Source organism: Octopus sinensis, linkage group LG13 (genome assembly GCF_006345805.1).
Source record: "Octopus sinensis linkage group LG13, ASM634580v1, whole genome shotgun sequence".
Taxonomy (NCBI): domain Eukaryota; kingdom Metazoa; phylum Mollusca; class Cephalopoda; order Octopoda; family Octopodidae; genus Octopus; species Octopus sinensis.
The window spans coordinates 68788605-68798711 of record NC_043009.1 but is presented as its reverse complement, the minus strand read 5'-3'; positions in this window follow the sequence as shown (position 1 = coordinate 68798711).

The window sequence follows — 10107 nt, the reverse complement described above, 5'->3', positions numbered from 1 at the left end:
CGATTACATCGACCCCAGTGCGTAACTGGTTCTTAATTTATCGACCCCGAAAGGATGAAAGGCAAAGTCGATCTCGGCGGAATTTGAACTCAGAACGTAACGGCAGAGGAAATACCGCTGAGCACTTCGCCCGGCGTGCTAACGCTTCTGCCAGCTCCTCGCCGCCTTTGAATTATATTTCTATGTACACACATACACACATATATACATTTATGCATGTGTGTATATAAATATGTGTGCGTTCACCAACGTAGCTAGAGTGTGTGCTGCCCGAGTGTGTGTCCTTCCGTTTGTTACCCAAGAAACCCCGCAAAAAACACATATTGCCTACAGCAGACCCCAAACTGGTGCCCCTTTAAAAGTGCCGCCCGTGGCGGACCGCCCCTACCGCCCCGCTCTAGCTACGATAGTGTGTGCGTGTGTATTAGCGTCGGTTCATCAGAAATTTAATGGTTTAATGGAATTATTGGATTAAGAATTAATGTTATGGTGGATTTGCGACACACAAACACACACACACGCATTTTTTCATTTCTTCTTTCATTAATACATGTCTGTCTCAAGAGACAATGGAATTTGTACGAGAAGTCTGTCAGGATTTGAGTTGCAGCCAAGCATGGCGGAAGACTCCCTTCTCGGTTGTTAGGGTCACTTATCACTTAAGAACCGAAGCGACCGCTCCAATGCGCTGGCCTGGAAAGGATGTAAAGAGATCCTGGATTGCATATCTATCTATCTATCTATCTATCTATCTATCTATCTATCTATCTATCTATCTATCTATCTATCTATCTATCTATCTATCTGTCTGTCTATCTATCTATCTATCTATCTATCTATCTATCTATCTATCTATCTATCTATCTATCTATCTATCTGTACACACACACACATATTAGTTTTACATAGAATAGAAGGGTTGGTCAATACTTTTTTGTTGAGTTCATATTTGTCATTCTTTAAGAAGAATGTTGACAATGACTTCGAAGTTACGGCCTGCATACCTTCCATCGGACAGTCCGATGACGGCTTGGCAGGCCGAAATGTCTGTGCTCGCGTGCATGTATGTGGTGTGTGTGTGTGTGCGTGTGTGTAAATTGTCTGTGTGTCCGCTTTGTATTCAGACTTTGCACAAGGCGCACCCGTAAACACACGCATACACGTTACTCCTCGTCTCTCTGGAAAGAGCTGTATAACAGTTATTTTGAGAAATGAGAGTCAGCTCTCCCTGCCACCACACCATCGTATCTGTCAAGAAGAAAGAGAAGATTGAATCGGAGCAGCAGATATCAAAAGCAGACATCCATCAAATTGGAAAGGAGAGGTCGTAACTGTAAGATTCCAAAATACGTTTCTATGACGTCAAACTGGTCTTCTCTCCACCTCAGTCCCCCTTTTGTGGTTCCTTCGCTTCATCGTTGCCTCCTTCCAGGCTAGTTGCAAGAGAGAGAGAGAGAGAGAGAGAGAGAGAGAGAGAGAGAGAGAGAGAGAGAGAGAGAGAGAGAGAGAGAAAGTGAAAGACTGGCTTCAAAAGAGGGACAAATTATGAAGAGATGGAAGGAGGGTTATGGCGTGGGTTTGTTTACATTTTTATCGCTATCTCCTATGGCAGCCCTTTAGAACATTCATTGGATTTCGATCCTTTGAAGTTCTAGAAACAGCAGCCAAAATAGCATTTAATCATACTACTCTAATCTCTAACACATGCGTATTTGTAACATTCTATTTGTTTATGATTACAAAATGGAAGCAGGAAAGAAAAAGAATGGTCGTAAAATCTCCGTTAATCTTCGCTAGGTACCCATATTATCATTTGAAGATTTTAAGTTTGAAATCTCTACTTAGGTTTGATGACCAGATCCTATGCATATCATTACAGGCTGACCAGGCCATACCCTTTCTAGTTAGAAAATTTTTTTCAGATGATGATATGTATGACCCAAGATATTTATAATCAGAAACCATATTTAAGGGCGCATTGTTGAGAGTGTGGATGATGCAATCACTGTTGGACAGGCACTTGTTTAAAATCTTCAAAACCACAGTCGAACCAATTCTACTATATGGCTCAGAAACCTGGACGTTATCAAAGAATCTTGAGAGGCGGTTGGATGGAACTTACACTCACCTCCTTATGAGAGCTCAAAATCTCTCGTGGAAGTGTCATCCAACCAAAGTACAAATATATGGGAAACTACCACCCGTATCATCTCTTGTGAAAGGTGGAAGAGTCCAGTTTGCTGGACATTGTTGTAGAGCTGAAAACGAGGTAATTTCTACTCTTCTCCTCTGGAAGCCATCTGCTCGCGATACCAGAGGGCGCACACTCTCCTACCCTGATGTAATCTCCAGGGATACAGGCATCCAGTAACAGGACCTCCGTAATGCTATGATGGACCGTGAAGTCTGGCGTAACTTAGTAAATTCTATTGTCTCGACCAGAGTCGAACAATGATGAATGATGATGATATTATCATAGATTATTGGCATGTCCACCAACACAATCATGCCACTTGTTTCATTTCCAGAATTCTCTTGAAGCCGAATGGTGTGCCAAGTTTCAAAAACTCTTTTAGTCAGAGGGGGAGGCAGGGCCCATAATCCGTTACGAAGATTCTGTGACAAATGGATGGGAAAGACAGGACGGCACCCTCAAATCAGAAATCTGGTCCAGATGCTTGCAAGAGAGTCGACTCCGCTAAAGGTATCTAAAGTACCAGGCGGTGGTACTAAACCAGCCGACTGGTAAAGTCTAACACCCAAGTAGGCTGTGAAGGAATTCGAACCCAAAACGCAAAGAACCGGAAGAAATACCGCTGGGCATCCGCTCCATCTTCTCACTTTTCTGCGATTTCATTGTATTTGATCGGCACATTTTATCGACCCTGAAGGGATAAAAAGCAAATTTGACTTCGACGAGATTTGAACTCAGAGCGCAGAGATTTGGAACAAATACCGCAAGGTATTCTGTCCGACGCTCTACTGATTCTGCCATTTTGACTTCTATAAATCTCAAATTAAAATCAACAGAATACAGTACGGAGTTTTCCTTAGACTAGCTGGCTAATGTATATGTTATGTATGTATGTAAATATATGTAATGTATATAGCGTCAAATTGTAACGGGGGGGGGGGAAGAAATGGATCTGTTTGTGTAATCCTGATAGAGAGAGAAGGAAAGGAAGAGATAAGCATTGGTGATTATATATTAGAGAGAGGGAGAGAGAGGGAGAGATAGAGATAGATAGAGAGAGAATGATTGAGAGAGAGTGTGTGTGAGAGAGAGAGAGAAAGAGGTAGAGAGATAGAGAGAGAGAGAATGAGATAGAGAGATAGAGAGAGAGACAGATAGATAAATAGAGAGAGAGAGTGAGATAGAGAGATAGAGAGTGAGAGAGAGAGAGAGATAGAGAATGAGAGAGAGATAGACAGAGAGATAGAGATGGAGAGAGAGAGAGATAGAGAGAGAGAGAGATAGATAGAGAGAGAGAGAGAGAGAGAGAGAGAGAGAGAGAGAGAGAGAGAGAGAGAGAGAGAGAGATGCACTGGAACAGCTACTCTGCTACTTTTAATTGGTCCAGCGGCCGTTTCGAGTGTTTCATGTTCGCTTGTTTCGTTTTCTGTTCTCTGTTTTGAGTTCAATTCAGATTTATTTTCTTAGCGAACTTAATATATATATAATAAATCTCTGAGCGAGGTATAAACAGTAGCTGCACGACATCGTGAAGTATATTTGCCACCTAAATGTGGCTAACTCTTAAGGGTTGATGCTACTGTAGCTTGTAGCTCCAGGAAGACATTACAGCTGGCTATTGACACAATATCTGTGCCCTGTCAGTGCTTGCAAAAAGAAGTCATCATTCCCGTCCCAAGCCTGACGTGATACTCATGGACCCGAGTTTCTGGGTATTGATCCGTCATCAGCGTGTGACAATCACCGGTTGGCGGTGGGAAGTGATTCTCAATGCAAATATATATACTTTTTCCAGTGACGAAAGGTCACTGATCTCATTTATACACACACACACTTGTGTAAAATGCATGCACTGTCACCTTTTGCTCGACAAATAGCGATCTATAAAACAAGTAACTGAACTGTTATAAGTACGGGGGTCGATTTGTTCAATTAATACTTTGATCAGTTAACAGTTTCAAAGAAGTACTCCAGCATGACCGCAGTCCTGTGACTGAAACTGGCTAAAGTATAACACACACACACACACACACACACACCCACACACGTCCATATAACTCAAAAGGTTTCGCTAATTTACTTCCCAGATTATTCCAACTCACCAATTTACAATCCAGATCTATTTCTACAACGCCATTTTCTCTCTCTTAATTCCTCACATATCTCGTAATTTCCATTCGCCAATATTTTATCGTTGCCAAGAATATACAAGACTTTTGTTTATGCAATACACACCAGATTAGTTGGTTTTTTAATTCATTTTATTTTATTTTTTCCAGTCAATGTAGATACGATGTTCTGATAGACGGAAGCACGTGTTTGGAGCTTTGCTCTTCCCTCTCCTCTTAACCATTGTTCCTCTCTCTCCGTCTTTCCAATTAAACTTTCTTCCATCTCTGTTGTGCCACTTTTTCTCCAGTGTTTCTCTGTCTATCACTCTTCCTCTCTCTCTCACCCCTACCCCTCTCTCTCACTCATACTCCTCTCTCTTTGTATATGTATGTGTGAGTGTATGACTGTGTGTATGTGTGTGTGTATAAAATCCACATACTTTTTCACTGTTCCCCTCTCCCCACACCTTTTCTTCTCATCATTGTTTATCACTCTCTCTCTTTTCAACTCCTCTTTTCTCTTTCTGTCTCTCTCTGCCTTTTTCCTATCCCTCTCCTCCCTCTACTTTCTCTATCCCTCTCTCGTCTTCTCTGCCTCTCACTCACGCTCTTCTCATTCCCCTCTCTCTTTTCTCTGTCTCTCATTCTCCTCTGACTACCGCTGTTTCTCTGCGTTCGATTCTTTTGCACTCTATTCTTAACTCTTACCCCTCCCTTCATCCTTGTTCCTTCTACCTTCGCCTCTCACTCTCCCCCTCTCTCTCTTTCTTAGTCTGTCTGTCAGTCTCATTATTTCAACGCATCTCGCAACTTATTCTACTGTTTATCCGCGTTGCCATAGCAACCAAACTCTCCCAGCGTCTAACTTCCTTCTCTTTCTCGTCATGTTTTGCTTTCTTCGCGTTTAAACAACCCCCTCCCTCCCGCCTCCGCTCCTCAAACACTTTCTATACCTCCTCCCCTTATCTTTCTCTTTGATTCTCTCAAGCCAACGAGAGAACCTTTATGTGGTCGCATGACCAGCTAGAAATAGCAGCTATATCTCTCTAAAATCACTCTAACGAATACATCAGACAACAATATATTACAATTCTACGTACATTATGCCTAAAAAATTGAGACGGTCACGGTTAGAATGTCCTTAAACATTGGTATGCTCAGCGCTGATATAAGATTATAATATGCAATCATATACTCACCTTTTACACGTCCACGTTTTCTCTGTTTCCTTGACACACGACAACCTCTTCCATATTATTTCTGCTTCTCTCAATAAATTTTCTTGAATACAAATCTGAATTTATAGTTTGCCTATTTCACTAAGTATCACACCTTTCTCAATGTTTTCATTCCTTAATATGCGTACATACATACATACATACATACATGTATGTATGTATGTACATCTTTTACGTACTGACATACGTACGTGCGTACGTAAAAGATGGGCTACAGTAAATATTCTGCTCACTACCAAAGATTAGCTTGTCCGTTGCTTGACCTTAAACCAGCTGAGCATGTCCCTTTGAAGCTAACAATATGTGCATCTCTGATAATGAGCAGGGGTAGTGGAGGAGCATCATAACCATGTGTTGAAAGGGTTTCTTTGGGGTTCGGATAGTTCACCTCAGGAAACCAGGGGTGTTTCGTTCATCATCTTTAAACAACCCTTATTCAGGGACCTTCTGAGCGGAATGGGCTACATGGTCTGCAGAAAATTCGAAATGAGCCTCACCTGCAAGATCATGCACTGTTTATCTTGAAGTAAAGTCACCATGTTGCACGCATATGGTTGCAATGCACGTGTCCGGTCTACCCTTATCAAACAGGCAGTCATGAAAGGTATATCGAGCTTCGTATGTTTCTATCTTAGTGTTACTTTGATGGAATGCCCTGCACTCACTCTTTCTCCTTCTCTCTCATCCACATGTATGCATACATACACACACACACACACACACACACACACACACACACACACCACACACACACACACACACACACACACACATATATATAGGCATGGTTGTACAATATATAAATATATATGTATATATATAGGCGTGGTTGTATGATACATATATACATACACACACACACACCACACACACACACACATATATATATATATATATATATATATAATATATCTATATATATATATATAAACAAGTCAAATTGCGATAAAATAAAAATAATTATCACTGGTATTTCTAGCACAAGCCATATATTTTTCATATATCAGTACATTAAGGCGAAATATGTGCCAGAAACACAGAAGCTAGATAAATTAAGTGAAATGAAGATAAAAACATTTACTAACTCGGTTACTCTTAGACTGCAGTTTCTTTCTTTTCATCAATAAAGATAATTTATTTGCTCAGGGAGAATTCATCGGTAAGAGCCCTGTTGTTCTGAGATCCTAACTCACTAGAAGCATGTGCTTCTAATGATTTACTCTCTCTAACTAATCAGATCACTGCGCAGTCTCCGAACGTCCCGACAAAACTAGGGATTTCTGGTATATCGTCTAGCGCCCAAAATTTATCGAGAAATATGTAAACAAGTCAAATATATATATGTATGTATATATATATACATAGGCGCAGGAGTGGCAGTGTGGTAAGTAGCTTGCTTACCAACCACATGGTTCCAGGTTCAGTCCCACTGCGTGGCATCTTAGGCAAGTGTCTTCTGCTATAGCCTCGGGCCGACCAATGCCTTGTGATTGGATTTGGTTGAGGGAAACTGAAAGAAGCCTGTCGTATATATATGTATATATATATATGTTTGTGTGTGTATATGTTTGTGTGTCTGTGTTTGTCCCCCCACCATCGCTTGACAACCAATGCTGGTGTATTTACTCCCCGTTACTTAGCGGTTCGACAAAAAGTGATCGATAGAATAAGTACTGGGCTAACAAAGAATAAGTCCCGGGGTCGATTTGCTCGACTAAAGGTGGTGCTCCAGCATGGCCGCAGTCAAATGACTGAAACAAGTAAAAGAGTAAAAGAGTATATATATTTGTTTCACAAGATTCTTCATGTGAAATCGTGTGTTGAAACAGATGTTGTATTTAGGAATGGTCATGTTGCCAGTTTAGCCAATAAAAACACACGCACTATATATTTGGTGTTAATTTGCTTCAGCTTTATTTATTTTTTACATTAATCTTAATCTTATTTCGGCCAGAGTTCTTTCGTCACACTCCTGTGATCTCATCAGTGGTCCTTTGCTTTCTTCTGTCTTCTTTGTGTGTCTCTCCTTACTAACGGCCAGCCATTTTGTATTTTGTATTCCTATTGTATGTCATACAATAATAATACAAAATACAAAATGGCTGGCCGTTAGTAAGGAGAGACATATATATATATATATATATATACATATATAAACATATACGTGTGTTTTTATTGGCTAAACTGGCAACATGACCATTCTTAAATACAACAACACACACACACACACACCACACACACACACATATATATATATATATAGGTGAGGTTGCATAATACGAAGCTTGCTTCTCAAACACATTGTTCTTGGTTCAGTCCCACTGCATGAGCTGATAAAATCCTTGCGAGATTATCTGGTAGTGAAACTGAAAGAAGCCTTTCGTACACACACACTCTATCTCTCCCTCTCTCTCTCTCTCTCTCACACACACACACACACACACTCTCTCTCTCTCACATATACACACACACACACATAACCATGCACACACATAACCATGCACACACATACACACACACATAAGCAAACACACACATAACCACACACACACTCACACACACTCACATACACACCTACAAAGACAAATACACACACAAAGACAAGCACACACATGCACACAGAGATAACCATACATACACACTCTCTCTCTCACACACATACACAAAGACAAACACACACATAACCTCACACTCACATACATAACCACACATACATACACATACACACAAAGACAAGCACACACATACATACACAGATAACCACACACACTCTCTCTCACACACCCAAAGACAAGCACACACATACACACACAGATAACCACACACACACACACACACACACACACACACACACGGAACTACACGCATACATTTGTATGCATAGCTGCTTTTATCCATTTACGTTCTGCTGTTGTCGGTTTAATCTAGTTTTCTGCTCAAACTCAAAATTTGCAGTTTGGTACCAACGTTAGAAACGAATAATTTACCAATATAATTAAAAACAACAACAACAAAAGCTACAAAATACAAATATTTTGGCTGGGATAAGCTTCAGTAGACTTTAACGAAACGAGCATAAAAGTTTACCATTTCAGGAGGAAGTTAAAATAAGAAGTGTTTTTTCCGTTTTGTTTTATGTACATGTGTGTATGTATTTATATATATGCATGCTTCTATGTGTGAGTGTATTTGTATGTGCATGTATTAATGTGTGCGTGTGTGTGTATGTGTGTTTGTGTGTGGGGGGTTACTTTTATGAAAGCACTAATCTTTGTTCTTCGGAGGAAATTTGAAACATTTGTATTTCTGTAAAATTTCACAAAATAAGAAAATAATCATTTAAAATTTTCACCACGTATTGAGCCTTGTCATGTCTCAAAAGTTAGCTTAATCTTGAGATTAAGCCAACCAAATACAGACACACACACACACACACACACACACACACACACACACACGCACGCACGCACACACACACATATACTGTTAAAAGAAGAAAAGAAAATGGAAAGTAGGAAGTTAACAATTATTTATTAACAAATTGGTAATCCTTACTTTTTGCAGCCGTTTTAATTAATAATCAATAATTTGATTACAAACTTGTACATTAAATTTGCATTTATGTGACTTGTGCATAATTTCATCAGAGGAAAAGATGTACCTTGCGATGTTGTAAGCGGGCCTATCAGTTCATTATGTGTGGAATTATCAGTTCATTTCAGCAGACTCTAAAAGGAACTGAAAGGTCCGCACATAACATCCCACGGTGCATCTTTTTCTCTCATGAAATTATACTCATATCAAATAAATGCAAATTTAATGTACAAGTTCGTAATTGAATTATTGAGTATCAATTGAAACGGCTGTAAGAAGCGAAAATGACCGATTTGTTAATAATATAATAAATAATTGTTAATTTCCTTATCTCCATTTTCTTTTCTTCTTTTCTTCTGGATGTTAACTATATGCTTAATATATACATATTGTTTGAAAGGAATTTCATTCCATAACAATACAAGGTATTGAACCAGCATTTCCTTGGGTGTAACCACACCTTTACGAGGTTAACATATCCTCTAACTAACTATATATATATATATATATATATATATATATTAATAAAAGGAATTCCAACCTTGTCTGATTTTCACGTTTTATTTACAATCTTATAATGATATAATATAATAGAATAAAATAAAATAGTAGAATGTTAAATATTCATTCTGATTGAACTAGTACTTTCATGCATTAAATTCTGCAATCTTCAGGTTCATGTAGTAGTGGTGACAGTCATGCTTCACAATTTTTGACTGTCAAAAATTGTGAAGCATGACAGTCAAAAATTGTGAAGCATGACTATCACCACTACTACATGAACCTGAAGATTGCAGAATTTAATGCATGAAAGTACTAGTTCAATCAGCATGGCCTTGCTATTTGCTTTTGAGCCAAATTAACTAACTACTATTTTATTTTATTCTATTATATTATATCATTATAAGATTGTAAATAAAACGTGAAAATCAGACAAGGCTGGAATTCCTTTTATTAATATATTCTTCTA